The sequence below is a fragment of the Armigeres subalbatus genome, chromosome 3, assembly GCF_024139115.2.
Source record: "Armigeres subalbatus isolate Guangzhou_Male chromosome 3, GZ_Asu_2, whole genome shotgun sequence".
Taxonomy (NCBI): domain Eukaryota; kingdom Metazoa; phylum Arthropoda; class Insecta; order Diptera; family Culicidae; genus Armigeres; species Armigeres subalbatus.
The window spans coordinates 136511575-136533875 of NC_085141.1; the positions used below are offsets into that span (position 1 = coordinate 136511575).

Below are 22301 nucleotides of genomic sequence, written 5' to 3' on the forward strand. Positions count from 1 at the left end.
TTGTGTATTATATCACATCACTTACTTCCTTCTTAATATCTCGCTTCTTACTTCTCAATTATCATCTCCCTTCTCACTTCTTACTTCTGTTTATCTCACTACTCATCCTACTTCTCATTTGCAAATATCACATCTCATTTTTTCAACTTGGTTCTCATTTCTCATTTTACTTCTCACTTTACACTACTCACATGTTACTGCATACATCTCACTACTCAATACTCACTTACATTTTTAGTACTCTCTTCTCACCACTCACTGTAGGAGGAGAGTTCACTGTAGTTACAAATAAGTGGAATTGAAAGAAACAGTACCAACTCGTCTTAAGATAGATGATGAGCATCTTATTCATATCGTCAAGCTTGGGGATGGAAGTAGTTGCTACAAAATGGTACAATTTTTTATAGACTTGTATTTATTTGGCAGAATATGTTCAATTCCGCAATTTTAGCGTAAGTAATAACTCGATGCAGCTAACACCTTATTACACAATTCGATCTGCGCCCAATATTTTGATCTGTAACACGAAGCCAAAACAGTGGCACATGCACTGCTCATAAATTAGCCATAAAATCCAGGTAATTTTGAATCCACTCACAAACGAAATCCGCGTCGTGCATAGCGATTGGTGCTGCTTCCGTTGAATCAGCTTTGATGACGACAACAGTAGTGGCGGCAATATTCCTGCAGCACTAATTGATCGTGATTGAATTCTATTCATGGCCCGCCTGTGTGGTTGCGTAATTGATTGTGGAGGGTAATTAAAGCGATAAAAATAAGCGACGAATGCGCCAGACGAAAAGCGCTCTGCCGCATAAATCCATCTTCCGTTGGATGCGGGCGCTTGGGGAACTTTACGACCTTTATATCTCCCCAGTGGATCGATATTAAAGATACTTTTATCCCTTCAGCAATCAGTAAGATCGTAAAACAGTATAGCGGTTCGACAGCTTCCGAGTCCATAAAGGAATCCTTTTGGAGATAATTCAAAAAGGACAATCCATGAGAGCAGTGGAAGAAAGGGGACTTCATTTGTGAGACTCTTCATGAACATCATCATCATCATCAACATTAATAAACCATCCTCTACCGACATATCACTTGCTCACTTTGAGCGGGCATAGTCTTATTTTTTTCGATTTTCATACCACTTTTTGATAGATTCCAAATTTGGCTATTCAACTTTTTCTCCATCAACTCAACATCAGCCCGGCGAGGGTTCTGAATCAAGTTGATGCTTTTGATCTTCAACCAATACACCTTTCCTTTTAGCACCTTTCCTTACTAGCACTTTATTGAATTTCTCGCTAGTTTCACCTGAAACAGGTAAATAAATTGTTCCACTAGCTTTCACAGGATGAGAATTAATTCCAAGTTAATTAATGCCGAATAAAAAATCACAGCAACCCGCAATAAAAAAATCATGTTTCGTCAATCCAGCTTGTCAAATCCAATTAGCCAGAAATGTCCCACCGTGAAAATGTTCCGTCCTTAATTCAGCTCGGCTACGTTCCGAATCACACCGAGCATTGGGCCGAAATCGAGTTTCACGAAAAGATTAGCCACCTGGACCTAATCGATCACCGGTTGAAAAGCCTCCGCAAACCGAATATTCACGTCCGGATCGAGCCCGTTTTCGACTGCCATTCGCTGCTGCTCCAAAGCTATTCGGGAACGTTCGACGAGCTGGAGAATGAACGCGTAGTGGTGCTCCCGGAGAAAAGTTTCCCGCGTGCGTTCCATCATCTACGACTGGATGTTGGCCGCCAAGCAGACGTCCAGCGGGAGCACTTTGTGTGAGGTGTTGGTCGCGGCGGAATACCTCGGATTAAGCATTTGGTTGATCAGTGCTGGATTTTATCGACGTATACCGAGGCGTTGGTCGAAGATCGGCTTTCTTCCTGTACATCGAAGCCGCACAGCATCATCAAATATTGAAGAATATGCTTCTGAAAAGGATTTGTGCCTTCTTCCTGCCTCTGGTTGTACGGCGAATACACGCAGATGCCTTTGGATGATCTGAGCGTGTTGCTGAAGTCGAGCTACCTCAGTGTTTTCCGAAACGGACGTCTTCTACGCAGCTTGCCTTTGGCTACTGGAAGACTGGGACAACCGACAAGAATGTGTTAGCGATGTGATGAATTTGGTTCGATTTGCTCTGATTCGGCCAAGTTTGCTGGCCCAGTTGAACAGCTTGGATGCCGACGAACGTCTTCACGACATTCTACGGAACGAAACGACCAAACATCTGGTGGCGCAAGCCTTGAATTATGCATTTAGCAGGTAGATGGATTGTTCCTATGATATCTACATCACATCAATGATTTTTTTTTATTGATTCTAGCAAATCGTCATCGAGGTTGCCGACAGCAACTCCACAGGAACTCGTAGAGTGAAACGTTTGGAAATGCAAAGCCCACCACGGACATGGCTGGACGATGCGGACTCTTCGAGGGCAGATGGTGAACGAAGTATTCTCCTTCGCACATGACGATTATGGTAGAAACCTTTTGGAACGGCTGCTATTTGACTAGAGATCGTGACTGCTGGAAACGCTGGAAAAAGCTGGAAGAAGTGTTGAAATGCTACTCTCGTCAGTTTTACTCGCCTTCCAAGTGTCAGTAGCGAATGCGAGGAGGAACCTTTGCAAGAACTTTAATGTATGATTAGGAACATATCGATTAATGAATCAAATAACAAGCCTGAACTGGGAGCAAACATAGATTTTTTTCGTCATTTTAATATTTGTCCTTGAACATTATCATGGATGCTTACATAGGAGGTGGATAACTCTAGACCAATATTTGAAAAGGGCGTAACAGCCAAAATTAATTCCTTCTGATTCTTTGTCTAGAACTACAAACATACAAAGATACTAACACGTTAAAAGAATAAGATTTATGACAAAATATGAACTTGAATTTACGTAGGTAATACAATTTCGAATGAAAAATCCAACTTAAATCCTAACCTAATCAAAATACAACCCAAAATCGATCCCAATTGAAATCCAAATCCAAATCAAATACAATGAAAATCCAATCCAAATCCAATCTAGATCTAAATCCAATCCAGACTCAATCCAAACCCAATCCAAATCCAATCCAACTCCAATCCAAATCCAATCCAAATCCAATCCAAATCCAATCCAAATCCAATCCAAATCCAATCCAAATCCAATCCAAATCCAATCCAAATACAATCCAAATACAATCCAAATCCAATCCAAATCCAATCCAAATCCAATCCAATCCAATCCAAATCCAATCCAAATCCAATCCAAATCAATCAAATCCAATCCAAACCAATCCAAACCAATCCAAACCAATCCAAACCAATCCAAACCAATCCAAACCAATCCAAACCAATCCAAACCAATCCAAACCAATCCAAATCAATCCAAACCAATCCAAACCAATCCAAACCAATCCAAACCAATCAAACCAAATCAATCCAAACCAATCCAAACCAATCCAAACCAATCCAAACCAATCCAAACCAATCCAACTCCAATCCAACCCAATCCAAACCAATCCAAACCAATCCAAACCAATCCAAACCAATCCAAATCAATCCAAACCAATCCAAACCAATCCAAACCAATCCAAACCAATCCAAATCCAATCCAAATCCAATCCAATCAAATCCAATCCAAATCCAATCCAAATCCAATCCAAATCCAATCCAAATCCAATCCAAATCAAATCCAGATCCAATCCAAATCCAATCCAAATCCACTCCAAATCCAATCCAAATACAATCCAAATCCAATCCAATCCAAATCCAATCCAAATCCGATCCAAATCCAATCCAAATTCAATCCAAATCCAATCCAAATCCAATCCAAATCCAATCCAAATCCAATCCAAATCCAATCCAAATCCAAATCGAAACTCAATTCAAATCCAATCAAAATCCAATCCAAATTCAATCCAAATCCAATCCAAATCCAATCCAAATCCAATCCAAATCCAATCCAAATCCAATCCAAATCCGATCCATATCCAATCCATATTCAATCCAAATCCAATCCAAATCCAATCCAAATCCAATTCAAATCCAATCCAAATCCAATCCAAATCCAATCCAAATCCAATCCAAATCCAATCCAAATCCAATCCAAATCCAATCGGAATCAAAATCCAATCCAAATTCAATCCAAATCCAATCCAAATCCGAACCAAATCCAATCCAAATCCAATCCAAATCCAATCCAAATCCAATCCAAATCCGATCCATATCCAATCCATATTCAATCCAAATCCAATCCAAATCCAATCCAAATCCAATTCAAATCCAATTCAAATCCAATCCAAATCCAATCCAAATCGAATCCAAATTCAATTCAAATCCAATCCAAATCCAATCCAAATCCAATCCAAATTCAATCCAAATCCAATCCAAATCCAATCCAAATCCAATTCAAATTCAATCCAAATCCAATCCAAATCCAATTCAAATTCAATCCAAACCCAATTCAAATAAGATGCAACTTCAATTTGAACTCAATCCATATTTTTCCAAACCCTTATCTTGGTTTAATCCGGAAACTGATGCAAATTAAACGTAAATTCAACTTGAACTGAATCGCAATCCACCCTAAGTCCGACGTTAAGCCCAAAGCCATTCCAAATCTTAACCAATTTTCATCCGGCGAAACTTCAGAAAAAACGAAAATCCGTTTCGTCCCAGAATTCTGAGAGTATGAATAGTCTTTCGCTTCGGCATGGATTACAAAACCTCTGAGCCCTTTCAATGTGAATTGCATTAAAAACCAATCTTCAAATCACTATTTTTGCCTTTCTCGTATACTAAGTATACGGTAAAGGCTATATGATCGCTCCAAAAACAAACTTTTTATAGAAGGCCCGGAGACCCATAGTGTTATATACCGATCGACTCAGCTCGACGAATTGAGGTGATGTCTGTGTGAATGTGTGTGTGTGTGTATGTGTGTTCGTCTGTGCGCACCCACCCAAAAAAAAATGTCACTCATTTTTCAGGTACTTATCCTTAACCGATTTACTCGCAACAAGTTGCATTCGACGCAGGATACTCTGCCATGGTTTCCTATTGAAAATTGGTCAGATCGGACTATGGGCTCGGAAGCTATGGCCAAAATATCACTTCTATTACAGAAAAAAATGTCACTCATTTTTCAGGTACTTATCCTTAACCGATTTACTCGCAACAAGTTGCATTCGACGCAGGATACTCTGCCATTGTTTCCTATTGAAAATTGGTCAGATCGGACTATGGGCTCGGAAGTTATAGCCAAAATACCACTTTTTTATAGAAAAATTGAGTAAAAAAATGTCACTCATTTTTCAGGCACATATCCTTAGTCGATTTACTCGCAACAAATTGCATTCGACGCAAGATACTCTACCATTGCTTCCTATTGAAAATTGGGCAGATCGGACTATGGGCTCAAGAGTAATGGCCAAAATACTATTTCTATAATGCACGAGAAAGGCACCATTACCGCTAGGTGGATTAATCAGGGTTTTTTATTTACAGGATCTCAACATTTTAAAATCTTTAGCTTAAAACAAGACAATCGTTTTACTCCATCCATCTGCAATATCTTCTGTAGTTTTCAAATCTGAGAAAATAATGAAATGCACGATGATGATAAGTAAGGCAACATTTGTGCAACGTTTTGATTTTCTTTATCCAATATTGTATAGTTCCATTAAATATAATAGCTGAGAACAATGAAAAGCATGAAAAAAATACTTTAACAGCTTGCATTCAGCTAAACTTTGCAAAGCAACTCTTTCCGGAACTAATCGACTCGAAAGCCTAAAATGTTCACACGTATGTTACTCAACATCTTACCTTTCAACCATATCTTTTGAAAGACCGACTAAAAGATTGAGACAAGAGCAAAACATGTGTTTGCTTTTAAATTGTTCTGCGCAGTTGCCGATTGCCAAAGTGTCTAGCCGTTAGAGAAACATCCACAGCCGTTCAAAACAACAATCCATTGACTCGACTCATTCACATTTGACCAATCGTGCAGTCAGGCAATTCCCTCATTTGGTATACAAACACGAGGCATAAATTTCATTATACCATAGCAATGTTAACTGGACTATCGTTGAAGTTTTCTAGATTTCTATTTCAGGTCTCCCTGTGTCTGGAGTGAATAAATGTAATGTTGGATTAGAAATGTCACAATTTTAACAAGCAGATGAACTTTATGAGCACAAAACCGCAAAATGGTTCAACAAGAAATTTTTTTCATTATATTGCACTTTTATATAACAAAAGTCATACAGCCGAGGATGCGACTGATGAACCGTAAAGAAAATAGACACATCAACGCATTCCTATTTGGTATCCGGAGACGAGAGCTCCCCCATTTGCATTGCACTGACGCACGTACTGGTGCACGTACTGGTGGGTGGTACAATTGTGCGATGAAAAATGCGCTGGAAAGTGCCAGTCGGCGGTCCCCCGTGAGACAATGCCAAGCCGGCGACAAATTGTGTCATCAAGACAAGCACCAGTGAGTGCAGTTCTGGGTGTTGTCAGTTCAACTGCATGTGGTCATTTTGTCGAACGAGAAGTGATTTCGATGGCTTTCGTACGGGCGCACATTCTTCACAGTAGGACGGATGTAACATTTTTACTGGTCATAGTTATATCAGGAAAAAACACTTGTTTTCAGAACCTGCACCTACTATATGGAAATAATCATTTGCAACGAAACTTAATCTGCCTGAGTGTTTTCGCAGTTATTAGTTAAGGGGCTGAAGCAATAGATTCGTTACAGTAAAGCTGGCCCTTTCTTATCCTACCTATACACGGTGTCTCAACTTCCCAAAGCATAGAGGTACCCTCATGATATACGAATACAAAAATGGTAACTAAGGCGAGTGGTGCCGCATGCTGGATTTTGACTGAGGTTTTTCGAAAATAGGGTCCATCATTTATCACAATAAGAGTTGAAATTGCAAACATTCTATCCACTGTGCGTTTCAACCCAAAATGCGTCGATGTCTGCATTCGATCACGTCTACCGAGTATACTCCCCCATTCTGTTGTGCTACTGAAAACAGCGATACATCAATTGTGGTACTCGAACTGTGACATCAAACGTCGAAGATGGGTCAGCTGTTTACTCACTTGCGCCGTGACTGCCTGTCTACTTTTCAATGATGACAGTAGTCTCATAACGAATCGGAGGAAAATCCATCATCAGGTGCTAATTTCCTATTATACGGTGCGGAAACAAAGAAGAATTTATTTTATTTTATTTATTTTATTTTATTTTCTGGAGCAGGGAAAAGCCCATTTAAATTGTTTCACACAGTTATCATTTACCCAGTTTGGAAAGCCTTGTTGGATAAACGTGCTGAAAAAAATCAAATTGCAACTAGCTGCACAAATAACTATCATGCAATTTATTAAAGTGCTATTAAAATGATTATTAAATATAGTTTTTCTGCATTTGAAATCGTGTTGATGGGTGGCAGCACAATCAAACCATCTTGCGTCACAAAAAGTAACTAATGCCTGAAAACGATAGCAAAGGGGTGCGAATATTACAAAAATACACTAATTTAACAAATTTTAAGAAACTGAATTGTATTTTTCAAAACTGTACTTTCGAACTCAAGTATCAAAATGGGGTTTTATAACGATTTGTAGCATTTTATATCGACACGGTGTACTGCGTATGGCATTTTACGTTTGAACACCCCTCGGAAAGTCTCTTTACTAAATTTATTATATTTTGTGACACCGCGACGCTACTGTGTTGTCTACCGAATCAACGTGAACAAATTAGTAATCAAGTTTATTACCCTTAAGAAGCAACGCGGTAGGTATTAAGAGATAGGAAGAAGTTAACGGCGAGACGAGCTCGGTGGTCTAGTGCAGCGGTTCTCAACCTTTTCCTTGAGAGGTACCCCTTCAAACTTTTGCACTTATTGAGGTACCCCTCATAATAAGATTTTTGAAAAGCGGAACTGGAACTTTCCAGTTTATATAATGTTTATACATCAAGCTTTCCAAGTAGCACTTTTTGAACAGATTTGGTTGCAGCAACTTAGGGGACCTAATATGATTTGCGGCAATTGACTTGCAACAAGTGTGCTACTCGGGTTCTTACAAGACTTTGAGAAAATTTGGATTGGAGGCTTCCGAGCCTCTTGACAGAAGGCATCTAAGCATGTTGAAACGACGGTTCAGCCATTTAAAAGAATTCCAAGCCTCTTATATGGAGGCCTATAAAAGGACGCTTCCGAGCCTCTTGGAAGGAGGCCTCCCAGCCTCTTGGAAGGAGGCTTCCGAGCCTATTGGAAGGAGGCTTCCGAGCCTATTGGAAGGAGGCTTCCGAGCCTCTTGGAAGGAGGCTTCCGAGCCTCTTAGAAGGAGGCTTCCGAGCCTTTTGGAAGGAGGCTTCCGAGCCTCTTGGAAGGAGACGTTCGAGCCTCTTGGAAGGAGACGTTCGAGCCTCTTGGAAGGAGACGTTCGAGCCTCTTGGAAGGAGACGTTCGAGCCTCTTGGAAGGAGACGTTCGAGCCTCTTGGAAGGAGGCTTCCGAGCCTCTTGGAAGGAGGCTTCCGAGCCTCTTGGAAGGCCTCTTGGAAGGAGGCGTCCGAGCCTCTTGGAAGGAGGCGTCCGAGCCTCTTGGAAGGAGGCGTCCGAGCCTCTTGGAAGGAGGCGTCCGAGCCTCTTGGAAGGAGGCGTCCGAGCCTCTTGGAAGGAGGCGTCTGAGCCTCTTGGAAGGAGGCGTCTGAGCCTCTTGGAAGGAGGCGTCCAGGCCTCTTGGAAGGAGGCGTCTGAGCCTCTTGGAAGGAGGCGTACGAGCCTCTTGGAAGGAGGCGTGAGCCTCTTGGAAGGAGGCGTGAGCCTCTTGGAAGGAGGCGTACGAGCCTCTTGGAAGGAGGCTTCCGAGCCTCTTGGAAGGAGGCGTCTGAGCCTCTTGGAAGGAGGCGTCTGAGCCTCTTGGAAGGAGGCGTCTGAGCCTCTTGGAAGGAGGCGTCTGAGCCTCTTGGAAGGAGGCGTCTGAGCCTCTTGGAAGGAGGCTTCCGAGCCTCTTGGAAGGAGGCGTCCGAGCCTCTTGGAAGGAGGCGTCCGAGCCTCTTGGAAGGAGGCGTCCGAGCCTCTTGGAAGGAGGCGTCCGAGCCTCTTGGAAGGAGGCGTCCGAGCCTCTTGGAAGGAGGCTTCCGAGCCTCTTGGAAGGAGGCTTCCGAGCCTCTTGGAAGGAGGCTTCCGAGCCTCTTGGAAGGAGGCTTCCGAGCCTCTTGGAAGGAGGCTTCCGAGCCTCTTGGAAGGAGGCTTCCGAGCCTCTTGGAAGGAGGCTTCCGAGCCCCTTGGAAGGAGGCTTCCGGGCCTCTTGGAAGGAGGCGTCCGAGCCTCTTGGAAGGAGGCTTCCGAGCCTCTTGGAAGGAGGCTTCCGAGCCTCTTGGAAGGAGGCTTCCGAGCCTCTTGGAAGGAGGCTTCCGAGCCTCTTGGAAGGAGGCTTCCGAGCCTCTTGGAAGGAGGCTTCCGAGCCTCTTGGAAGGAGGCTTCTGAGCCTCTTGGAAGGAGGCTTCCGAGCCTCTTGGAAGGAGGCTTCTGAGCCTCTTGGAAGGAGGCTTCCGAGCCTCTTGGAAGGAGGCTTCTGAGCCTCTTGGAAGGAGGCTTCCGAGCCTCTTGGAAGGAGGCTTGAGCCTCTTGGAAGGAGGCTTCTGAGCCTCTTGGAAGGAGGCTTCCAGGCCTCTTGGAAGGAGGCTTCCAGGCCTCTTGGAAGGAGGCTTCCGAGCCTCTTGGAAGGAGGCTTCCTGAGCCTCTTGGAAGGAGGCTTGAGCCTCTTGGAAGGAGGCTTCCGAGCCTCTTGGAAGGAGGCTTCTGAGCCTCTTGGAAGGAGGCTTGAGCCTCTTGGAAGGAGGCTTCTGAGCCTCTTGGAAGGCTTCCTGAGCCTCTTGGAAGGAGGCTTCCTGAGCCTCTTGGAAGGAGGCTTCTGAGCCTCTTGGAGGAGGCTTCCAGAGCCTCTTGGAAGGAGGCTTCCAGGCCTCTTGGAAGGAGGCTTCCAGCCTCTTGGAAGGAGGCTTCCTGAGCCTCTTGGAAGGAGGCTTCCGAGCCTCTTGGAAGGAGGCCTGAGCCTCTTGGAAGGAGGCTTCTGAGCCTCTTGGAAGGAGGCTTCCGAGCCTCTTGGAAGGAGGCTTCCAGGCCTCTTGGAAGGAGGCTTCCGAGCCTCTTGGAAGGAGGCTTCCGAGCCTCTTGGAAGGAGGCTTCCTGAGCCTCTTGGAAGGAGGCTTCCAGGCCTCTTGGAAGGAGGCTTGAGCCTCTTGGAAGGAGGCTTCTGAGCCTCTTGGAGGAGGCTTCCAGGCCTCTTGGAAGGAGGCTTGAGCCTCTTGGAAGGAGGCTTCCAGGCCTCTTGGAAGGAGGCTTCTGAGCCTCTTGGAAGGAGGCTTCCAGGCCTCTTGGAAGGAGGCTTCCAGGCCTCTTGGAAGGAGGCTTGAGCCTCTTGGAAGGAGGCTTCCTGAGCCTCTTGGAAGGAGGCTTCCTGAGCCTCTTGGAAGGAGGCTTCTGAGCCTCTTGGAAGGAGGCTTCCTGAGCCTCTTGGAAGGAGGCTTCTGAGCCTCTTGGAAGGAGGCTTCCAGGCCTCTTAGAAAGAGGCTTCCTGAGACCTCTTAGAAAGAGGCTTCTGAGCCTCTTGGAAGGAGGCTTCTGAGCCTCTTGGAAGGAGGCTTCTGAGCCTCTTGGAAGGAGGCTCTCGAGCCTCTTGGAAGGAGGCTTCCGAGCCTCTTGGAAGGAGGCCTGAGCCTCTTGGAAGGAGGCTTCCAGGCCTCTTGGAAGGAGGCTTCTGAGCCTCTTGGAGGAGGCTTCTGAGCCTCTTGGAAGGAGGCTTCCTGAGCCTCTTGGAAGGAGGCTTCCAGGCCTCTTGGAAGGAGGCTTGAGCCTCTTGGAAGGAGGCTTCCGAGCCTCTTGGAAGGAGGCTTCCTGAGCCTCTTGAAGGAGGCCTGAGCCTCTTGGAAGGAGGCTTCCTGAGCCTCTTGGAAGGAGGCTTCCAGTCTCTTGGAAGGAGGCTTCGAGCCTCTTGGAGGAGGCTTGAGCCTCTTGGAAGGAGGCTTCCGAGCCTCTTGGAAGGAGGCTTCCTGAGCCTCTTGGAAGGAGGCTTCCAGCCTCTTGGAAGGAGGCTTCCGAGCCTCTTGGAAGGAGGCTTCCAGCCTCTTGGAAGGAGGCTTCTGAGCCTCTTGAAAGGAGGCTTCTGAGCCTCTTGGAAGGAGGCTTCCGAACCTCTTGGAAGGAGGCTTCCTGAGCCTCTTGGAAGGAGGCTTCCGAGCCTCTTGGAAGGAGGCTTCTGAGCCTCTTGGAAGGAGGCTTCCTGAGCCTCTTGGAAGGAGGCTTCCGAGCCTCTTGGAAGGAGGTTTCTGAGCTTTTTGAAAGGAAGTTTCCGAGCCTCTTGGAAGGAGGCTTCCGAGCCTCTTGGAAGGAGGCTTCCGAGCCTCTTGGAAGGAGGCTTCCGAGCCTCTTGGAAGGAGGCTTCCGAGCCTCTTGGAAGGAGGCTTCCGAGCCTCTTAGAAGGAGGCTTCCGAGCCTTTTACACTGTGTCACCCCTTCATGTGGTGGTTGGGATGGCAGGATTCAGAAATCTTTTCTTTACTAATCGCCATGCACATTATGCACAAAATACTGTTTAAGAATAAAAATAATCAAAATACATCCGCCATGACGCATTTTTGTCCGAGGTACCCCCTGGGAGCAGCGAAGGTACCCCCAGGGGTACATGTACCCCAGGTTGAGAACCGCTGGTCTAGTGGCTACCGCTTCTGCCTTATAAGCAGGAGGTCGTGGGTTCAATTCCAGGTTCGTCCCTTCCCTACTTTGTATTTCTATCTTAGTTCTTTCTGTGTTTCACGTTATACCAAAACGATTCCTACTGTTATAACCTTCCACACAATCCCACCTATGGCACCTATGAGAGGTCGTAGAGTTCTCTGCATCTTTCTTAAGTAGGTGTCCAACAAACCATCCTTCCCCTTCCTCAGCATTCGCAAGGACGTGGCCAGGACAGATCTCGACTATTGGAGAGTACATTGCTTCCATCTAAGAGTTAGTGATTAGTCCCAAATCAATATCTGTGGTAACGGATGGAAGTGATGCTACTCTCATGCAATAGTCTTGGCTTGTACCACCTACGAATTTGTGCGAACTGCTAAATGCTAATGCTAATGCTAAAGGAAGAAGTTAACGGTGGTCATCGCTGTTGAACCACCGACGTTAGATGAAATTAAGAATACCCGGAAAAGCAGTAAAGTTACTGGAAAGAACGGCAACGTTATAAGAATTTGAAATATGACACATTTTGATGTTCTAAATTCAATTACATTCTTAGAAAAAAAGTTTTTGTTGTTTGTCAGAACTAAACACAGAACTGATTTAGCAACCAAATAATGAATCAGATTACCTGCTGTAAAGATTAGGTCAAGTTTCTGAAAGGGCTCCAAATATGATAGCTCCTTATAATGAGCTACAATCACTAAATTGACAACTCACCTCGCTTTAGATAGGGGAACAGACGGCTTTGGCAGGTTTTGTTCTATTATTGGCAGGGGGTTTTTGTCGACCGAATTTTATGAAATTTGGTCACAATATTCTTTGATATACAAAGAATGTTTGGGCCAAATTTGAGCATAATCAGTCATAAAAAAACCCCTGCCAATAATAGAACAAAACCTGAAAAAGCCGTCATTACCCCTATATCAAAACACTACTTTATGCAGCTCATGATCAAAATATTATAATTATCAAAATCGAAAAGTAAATAAATCATCCCATTTGTTTGGCCTAACTTTGGCCTTCTTGCCATCAAAATGAACAACCTCCTTCAACCATGAAACCTGTTTGCAAATCTGTGATGTGTTGGCGAAAATAAATTTAGAAACAGACTTCCAAAACTGCCACCTTCAATCGGTAATTATTCGTTGGTCCATCCTTCATCGAAGCATACACTCCGAATATCATTGGCCGTGACTCCCACACCACTGAACGTTGCCACAGCAGGCTGTCTTACTGACTGACTGACTGGAAGTTGGAAGTTCTGCCAGCTGCCAACTCATTCGACGAATGTAGGCCAATGATCAACCACTGACTGTACCTACTGAACACAGCGAGATGTGTCGCCCGCTCAGCGCGACCGACTCTTGCCTCGCACAGCATCAGGTTTTGCTGGAAGATGCCCAATTGCGATGACGCAATACAGGCGTCGGTTCGGTCCCGGTTCTTGATCCAGCAGCGCGCGCGACGCGGTTGTTGTCGTCGCCGCCGGTGGAAATGGGCGAGGACGTGTTTATATTTATTCATCAGTCACATTCAGGTTACAGAGCATAGTGGCCGACAGCTTAATATATTTTATAGTAACATAACCTCATTTTATATGTCTTTATGAATATGAATTTTGGCCAGTTATGCACCCATGATCGAGGAACGTCGTATTTTAGACGCCTGCAGATCGCATTCAGAGTTTAACACCCCGCAGATTTTACAAACGATCCTTAATAGATTACTAACGAAATTGTGAGAAATGCGGGTCCATCCGGTACAAAAACGGGAAATGATCAACCAGGAGGACCGAACGACCTCCGGAAGTTCCTCCAGGAATTCCTCCGGAAGTTCCTCCAGGAATTCCTCCGGAAGTTCCTCCAGGAATTCCTCCGGAAGTTCCTCCAGGAATTCCTCCGGAAGTTCCTCCAGGAATTCCTCCGAAAGTTCCTCCAGGAATTCCTCCGGAAGTTCCTCCAGGAATTCCTCCGGAAGTTCCTCCAGGAATTCCTCCGGAAGTTCCTCCAGGAATTCCTCCGGAAGTTCCTCCAGGAATTCCTCCGGAAGTTCCTCCAGGAATTCCTCCGGAAGTTCCTCCAGGAATTCCTCCGGAAGTTCCTCCAGGAATTCCTCCGGAAGTTCCTCCAGGAATTCCTCCGGAAGTTCCTCCAGGAATTCCTCCGGAAGTTCCTCCAGGAATTCCTCCGGAAGTTCCTCCAGGAATTCCTCCGGAAGTTCCTCCAGGAATTCCTCCGGAAGTTCCTCCAGGAATTCTTCCGGAAGTTCCTCCAGGAATTCTTCCGGAAGTTCCTCCAGGAATTCCTCCGGAAGTTCCTCCAGGAATTCCTCCGGAAGTTCCTCCAGGAATTCCTCCGGAAGTTCCTCCAGGAATTCCTCCGGAAGTTCCTCCAGGAATTCCTCCGGTCTCTCCTCCCGGAGTACCACCGGAAGTTCCTCCAGGAATTCCTCCGGAAGTTCCTCCAGGAATTCCTCCGGAAGTTCCTCCAGGAATTCCTCCGGAAGTTCCTCCAGGAATTCCTCCGGAAGTTCCTCCAGGAATTCCTCCGGAAGTTCCTCCAGGAATTCTTCCGGAAGTTCCTCCAGGAATTCTTCCGGAAGTTCCTCCAGGAATTCCTCCGGAAGTTCCTCCAGGAATTCCTCCGGAAGTTCCTCCAGGAATTCTTCCTGAAGTTCCTCCAGGAATTCTTCCTGAAGTTCCTCCAGGAATTCCTCCGGAAGTTCCTCCAGGAATTCCTCCGGAAGTTCCTCCAGGAATTCCTCCGGAAGTTCCTCCAGGAATTCCTCCGGAAGTTCCTCCAGGAATTCCTCCGGAAGTTCCTCCAGGAATTCCTCCGGAAGTTCCTCCAGGTATTCCCCCGGAAGTTCCTCCAGGAATTCCTCCGGAAGTTCCTCCAGGAATTCCTCCGGAAGTTCCTCCAGGAATTCCTCCGGAAGTTCCTCCAGGAATTCCTCCGGAAGTTCCTCCAGGAATTCCTCCGGAAGTTCCTCCAGGAATTCCTCCGGAAGTTCCTCCAGGAATTCCTCCGGAAGTTCCTCCAGGAATTCCTCCGGAAGTTCCTCCAGGAATTCCTCCGGAAGTTCCTCCAGGAATTCCTCCGGAAGTTCCTCCAGGAATTCCTCCGAAAGTTCCTCCAGGAATTCCTCCGGAAGTTCCTCCAGGAATTCCTCCGGAAGTTCCTCCAGGAATTCCTCCGGAAGTTCCTCCAGGAATTCCTCCGCCTTTTCCAAAAGAGATTCTTTGCACTTTCTAGCTGTAAATCAGCTCCAAAACAGTTGCGAATCAGTCCTTTATCATAATGATATGGAAATGCTAATATCATCTTCCAAACTTGGACGTACATGATCATGATAGCATTAGAGGCGAAAGTATAGAATTGATAGTTCCGTTAGGATACGGCAGGCATGAAGAATGTTTTTATAGAAGTCGATTTGAAAGCGAGCGGAGGGCAATATTTGTGATGGCACATATCGCACGACCTTCCTTCTGCCAAGCTCCCGTATGAAGGGGGAGGGAAGAATATCAGTGTGGAAGCTGATATATCTCCACTTTATCATAATTAATAAGAACTTGCGGAAAACGTCTCTCACGATAAGCTACGTATAGTGAGTGTATGCTGAGAGGATAAGTGTAAGAGTTTTTCATTTTGCTTTGGATTCAATCCCTGATAAAAAGCATGATCAGTTTCAATGAAATTACTGAGGTGATGTACAAGGATGCTGACTAAATTTTGTCAACCAAAATTGTTACATTATAAAGCTTAGAAATAAGTCTATATCATAATCAATGGTTCTTAAAACTTTGTGGTGAAAATTGAAACTGCTTCTAAACTATTAGAACCAACCAAACTTTTATAATATGCGTCAGATATTTCTTGGAAGGCCCCCACATGCCAAAACCAGAGTGTTAAGTTAGCTCAAATTCTACCCTAATAAAAAGAAACTTTCCAGACTCTAACCGAAGATCCGTCACTACGCTTCAATACACCAAACCGGTCGGTGTGATTTGATGTGATGATTCAAATGGTAGGCAGTCCGTACGTAGGTTCATTTGTGATGAGGACAACGACGAAGACGCTGGTGGTCACACGTCGTATCACCCACATCATCACCATCATCAACATCATCGCCGTAAACAACCGTAAGGAAGGAAGGATGATGGTTTTAGTTAGTCACCCTACCGCTCGCTCCACGTTTGCGTTTGGTGCGGTTCGAGTGCGATTCTGTGCACTGCCTATGTGGGACCGGGCCTAGATTTTCGGAACCCAAGAGCAAACGAGATTTATGGCTCCGATTCCTGGAATAAATTCGACACGCGGTTTTGCTCCGGACACTTTGAATGATTTATTTATTGGAGCGCTGGCAACGGCGGAGAAACGGAGGTAATCCACACGGTGGATTTTGATGCGATATTTGACAGGGCGAAAACGTGAAGTAATGCAACGTGAGGGTGAACCTCGCAACTCAAGCCGTTTGTATACTCACGCGTGATCCCATGGATTGACAGAGCGGCAATTACCTGTAATGAGAAAATGACGTGCCATTAGATGACAGATTCAGTTCTGAAGATAGGATAAAGTAGGATTAAACGCTCTCGTGCTTTCACATTCACGCCTAAAACCCTGAAGCTTTTCTTAGCTATTCCAATAGATATGAAGACATCGCCGTTGGGCAATCTTCATTCTTTATCGCTTTCGTCGATGCTTTAACAACGTCCTTGGGTCGTTCCATAATTCACAACACGCACACCGTTGATAACCGGTATCCGACTAAGCATGGGGCGAGCACCAAATAAAGAAGGGAGTCAACCTGAGATGCTGAGTGCAGATTGGGATTGGCACTGGTTTGATGCCGTTATCATCGGAGTTGTTTTGTTCGGTTCTGCGTTCAGCCGAGTGTGAGCCCCATCAAAAAAGGCGACGACAACAACAACGCCATTATTGGTTTCTCCCCGCTGCTGCTGCCATACACGGCACACGGCAGATATCGTTAACGGGTCTCTCGGTGTCCCTTTAAACCAACAACGGTGACAAAAGACGGCTCACGTCACCGAGAGGACCGTTCCACGCCTATGGCATCAGGATGATGCGCGATACCATCAAGTCTGTCTTGTTTGGTAAAGGTATTTTGTTTGGCTTCATTTTTTATTTCTTCGGTTCAGCAAGCGACTTGAAAAAGGGCATACGGAAGGTGCTTGGTTGGAAGGCAGTCTTCTGAAGCAATAAAAAAGGTTTGAAGTCAGCTTTGGTTGATTTCTCGCATGCATACATCCAAAGAAATTGGAAATAATATTGAAAGAAAATTCAAAAGATTTTTTCAAATATTCAATACAAATCAAAAGAATTTCTCGAGTAAATTAAGAAAAAAATAATCCTCGAAAAAATACGAGGAAATTTAAAACAAATTTTCCAACGAATTTCAAAAAGTCCCAATAAACTTTCTTTGGAAATTTCCAAGTATTTCGTAATCAAAATTTTAAGAAAAACATTCCTATTAAATTCGTGTGCATTTTTCGAAAAAAAAATCAATATCAGTTGAGACATTCTAGAAATGGAAATGATAAAAATTTAGATTCAGAAAAAAAAAGCCTGCTGAAAGCTTCAGAAAAACTGTGGGTTTAAAAGAGCTTCCAGAATGATTTACCTCGCGGTATATAATAGGTAACTAGTCGACCCGGCAGACATTGTCCAGCTTGGTAGGCGAAAATGCGCGTTGTGAACCGCCCAAGCAAAATTTACATACGAATCTTTATTTAATTTTTCACGATTTACTCAACTTTAATCGTGATTTTCGTAGAAAGAAATATCATATAAACCCGTCGGAAACAAAAATGAACATATCTGCAGAAGGAATGAAGAAAATCCATCCAGCCGTTTTCGAGTTAAAGCTATGTCCATTTAGAGTCCGGAATAATAAAATCATCTGTATCTCGGTAACGGATTGACACACAAATAAGGTTAATACATCAAAACAAGGGTAATTCACTGTACTTTAAGGAAAAATTATTGATACAAATAATTTCCTCTTGTTTCTAATGAAAATTCGCACCTTCTTCTTTATTCCTCTCATCAAAAGTTGCATACCTCCGGAGTCAACTTCCTTGGCACATTTGTTCCACATTTTGGTCATCTGAGTCGCGTCCCGAGCTGTTTTTCCACTTTTCAAACTTTTCTTAAGCTTCCGCTTCACTACTGCCCAAAATGTCTCGATGGGCCGGAGCTGTGGGCAGTTGCGTGGATTTATGTTTTTATCGATGAAATCTTCGTTATTATCGCGGTACCACTGGATGACTTCCCGGCTGTAGTTGCAACTCGCCAAATCTGGCCAAAACTTCACGGGACCTTTATGGGCTTTATGGAAGGTCGACCGCGGTTTTTGAGACATTCCTTCTTGTACAGCTTCGAGTCCATCGTCTTATTTGTCACAAACACTTAGGTCTATGCCCCACAGTTACATATCCCTTTCCAAAATCATCCGTTTTTTTTGCAAGTTTGTCCAAAAAACAAACTTAAACTTCGCAGGAACTACTCCTGGTGCCGTCACCATGTAGAATTTTTGGCTAGGAAGCTGTCCGAAATCCATTTTGACGTAGGTTCCATCGTCGATGACAGGATTATCAACGTGGGTGTGCAGACTTTTTTCTTTCCTTTCGGCTTCCATCTGGAATAATTTTTGACACTCTGCACGAAAATTCGTGAAATTTACACCACAGCAAGTGGGCGCCTAGGTAGACAAACCGCTGTAAAAGAATTCTTGCAGCTGTCACTTTCCGTGCCACTGCAATACAATAAATGATTCCGGATTCTAAATGGACATGACTTTATGCGGATACGAACACAGACCATTTCATTTTTATTATATAGAAGATAGAAGAAGATAGGATATATTGTTTCTTAATAGTTGCATAAATTGTAACAGCAACGTGGATAGAATACGTCAATATAGTTCTCTAATGTAACAATACTTGCAATTGTTTTTGGAACATTTCAGTACATAAGTTTTAATCATTGACAACTTTTGAAAACTTTGTTCAAATTGCATATTAGCAATATAACAATATTTACCCCATTGCGTCAAATATGCCTTGGTTTTCTTTATATTTCATTGTTGAACGGTAAAGCTGTCATAATTTAGAAATTCAATAGCGTATTGTTTTAATATAAAAATCCAATTAATAATTTGAACAGGTTTCTTCGGATATTTTAACAATATATTTACGATACACTCTATATTGTTTTATAAAAAAGTGCATGAAAAAAAAATCAGATTTTGTATATGGGAACTGTTCCTATCTCAATCTCACTGTACATTTATCCATCTCATCGCTAAACAAAGAAATACGACACCAAATGCGTTGCTTCTTTTTCTCAACATGCGTGCTCACTGCTGAAAAAAATCACAAAAATAATAAACAAACCAAATTCTCTTCCATTTCTCTGTTTTTGATGGGATGGAAATAGGAGCTATGAGATGAAGTGGCGAACCGCTCCCCTAGTTACGATACTTAACAACCCGTACATTCTAATGCGGAAACTTAATTTACTATTTAATGAATGGTGATGTATTTCTATTATTTCATCTACAACATAATTAATCTACAATTAATCTACAATAAATTGTATTGTTTTTCTATAATATTTTTTTATCCGGGGTGTGTCGTCTGTCTCTTTCCGTCCCTCGATAAATTAAGATTGTGCTAGTGTAACACCGAAAAACACTCATATAAAAAATACGAATTTATATAGTGATTTGTTGCCAATTTAAGTTCCCCCTTAACTCTTTCGGGACGTATATGTCCAGCGTTTTAGATTGGCTGTGAAAATTCACAGAAGAGAGCTTGGTCCTCACTTTCTTTAGCAAAAATGTTCATCAGGATGTTGACTAAACAGGAAAAATATTGGAGGTCGAGTTTGACTATACTTCTAAGACCCAGAAGTTTTGGGGAGATTTTGCTTCCGAGACCATGTAGGTGAATCTGAAATTTTTGGATCCTTGTATTGGACCACATTGTTTGACAAATCTGGACCACATTGTTTGTTCAAGAATTCAGTGAAATTATAGCAACTCGTTGGAACTGCTGGGATGTTTAATGATGCACGGATTTTAAATTGGTTGATTGGGTAGATCGCATGTTCGGAGCTCCAGGACGTTTTGGATAACCAAACAGACCTGTAGTAGCTTGTAAAAGTAATGAGGCCTGCTAGGATGTTCAGCGATGCACAGATATATCGTTCAGGACTTGGTAGATCGGCTGGATCACATGTCATGAGCACCTGGACGTTTTTGAGAACCTGTAGTAGCTTGTAGAAGTAATGAGTGAACTCCTATCTGCTCAACGGACCTGCTGGGATGTTCAAGGATGTACGAATGCATGATCAGGGCTTTATTGATCGGGTAGATCGCATGTTCAGAACTCCAAGACGTTTTGAAGATCGTCAAATAGTTTACGTTGATTCAAATCTCAATCAATTTATGTCTTATGATCATATAGATATTTTTAGACAGATATCTTAGCTTAGGATATTTTGATTCTAGACATATTTCTTTATGCATTCGAGGATATGTACTCCATACCAGTTTGGACGGCCTAGAACAGCCGAAAAAATATTTCAACGCTTTGTATCTATACTAGTTTTGGCAGGATTCACTTAAAAACCCGAATTTGTACGTTAAATCTCCGCAAAAAGAGGTCGTCCTGAAAGGGTTAACCCGTATCAGCCGAGTGAAGGATAAAATACGAATTGCTGACATTTCGTCATTTTTGTCGTATTGGTCTGGTCGTACTGTTCTGCTCGTCTTCTTCTTCACCTTATTGGCATTACATCCCCAATGGGGCATTGCCGCCTTGCAACTTGTGTTCATTAAGCACTTCCACAGTTAACTCAGGAAAAGTTCCAACTCGAACACGGCTAAGGGAGTTCTGCTCGTACAGATTCCAGAATTCAGAATACATGATGTGGTCCTCCTATCTGGAGATATTCGCACTGGCGGTCTAAAGCTGGGGCACGATGGGGCACGTGACCCACCAAATCAAAAAGTTTACTGAAATTTAATTATATCTGATAAAAAAAATATTTTTAGCTTTTAGTCGAACGTCTTCACTTGTCATATGTCGAGTTTGTAGTATCCCATTTCCAGATTTAAATGGGGTAGTACAAACTCGTCTTAAATCGAGGTGGTAGAAGAATTTGTTTACTTGGGCTGATGACTGCCGAAAATGATACCACCAGAGAAATCGGAGACGCATAGTGGCTGAAAATCGTACGTACTTTGGATCGAATAGAGTTCGCCGCCGTACCAAACTGACAATTTACAAAACGCTCATTAGACCGGTAGTCCTCTACGGACTCGAGACCTGGAATATGCTCGTGAAGGACTAACGCGTACTTGAAGTTTTCGAGATGAAAGTGCTGCGTACCATCTACAGTGAGGTGCAGATGGCGGACGGTACTTGGAGGAGGCGAATGAACCACGAGTTGCATCAGCTGCTGGGAGAACCATCCATCGTTCACACCGCGAAAAACGGACGACTGCGGTGAGCCGGGCACGTAGCCAGAATATCGGACAGTAACCCGGTGAAAATAGTTCTGGACAACGATCCGACGGACACAAAAAGGAGAGGTGCGCAACGGGCAATGTGGTTCGTTCAGGTGGAAGATGCGTGGTTGATGACGTATATAGCCATGGACCGAGCCGAATAGAGAAGACTCTTGTATACCGCACAGGCCACTTCGGCGGCAGCCCTCACTTTGCACCGTTCAATGTGGAAAAACGATCCATAAAAGAATGAAAAACGATCCATAAATAACATCTGAATGTTCCATAAAACGCTACCATAAATCCATAAAATAGTTCGAGAGATTCCATAAAGAATATTTTTATGATCCATAAAACTTTGAAAAATGATCCATAAAAACTATAAATTGATCCATAAAATTTCAAATTTGCGCAATTTATATCCTGATGATGATCCATAATTTCAACCATATGATCCATAATTTTGGTCATATGATCCATAATTTTTATAATGTGATCCATAATGCTTGGAAAGAAGGCCAATGAAACTATATTAATTGATCCACACATTTTATAAAATCTATTAATCATTTATCAAAATGTATGGATCATATCACCAAAACTATGGATCATTTGAACAAAGTTATGGATCAAATGGCCAGAATTATGGATCATATGACTAAAATTATGGATCATATTACTGAAATTATGGATCATCATCACGATAAAAAAATTTGAAGTTTTATGGATCAAAATATAGTTTTTATGGATCATTTTTCAAAGTTTTATGGATCATTTGTCATATTTTCATGGGAAAATAGCAAGAATTGTATTGTTTTTCTTGACCATGTTAATGGAACATATTTCCCAATTAATTGCTAAATTTTAGCTTAGTTATGGATCGAAAAATTATTCTTTATGGAATCTCATTAACTATTTTATGGATTTATGGTAGCATTTTAAGGAACATTCAGATGTTATTTATGGATCGTTTTCCAGTTTTT

At 43.3% G+C, this 22301-nt stretch overlaps 1 protein-coding gene and 1 pseudogene across 5 annotated transcripts in view; both read left to right on the top strand.

The window, feature by feature from the left end:
• The window catches only part of LOC134220370 (uncharacterized), a 1038156-nt gene that overhangs the window by 372935 nt on the left and 642920 nt on the right, over positions 1–22301 (top strand). The gene's annotated exons all lie outside the window — the stretch shown is intronic.
• Positions 1399–2625, top strand: LOC134222007 (uncharacterized; annotated as a pseudogene).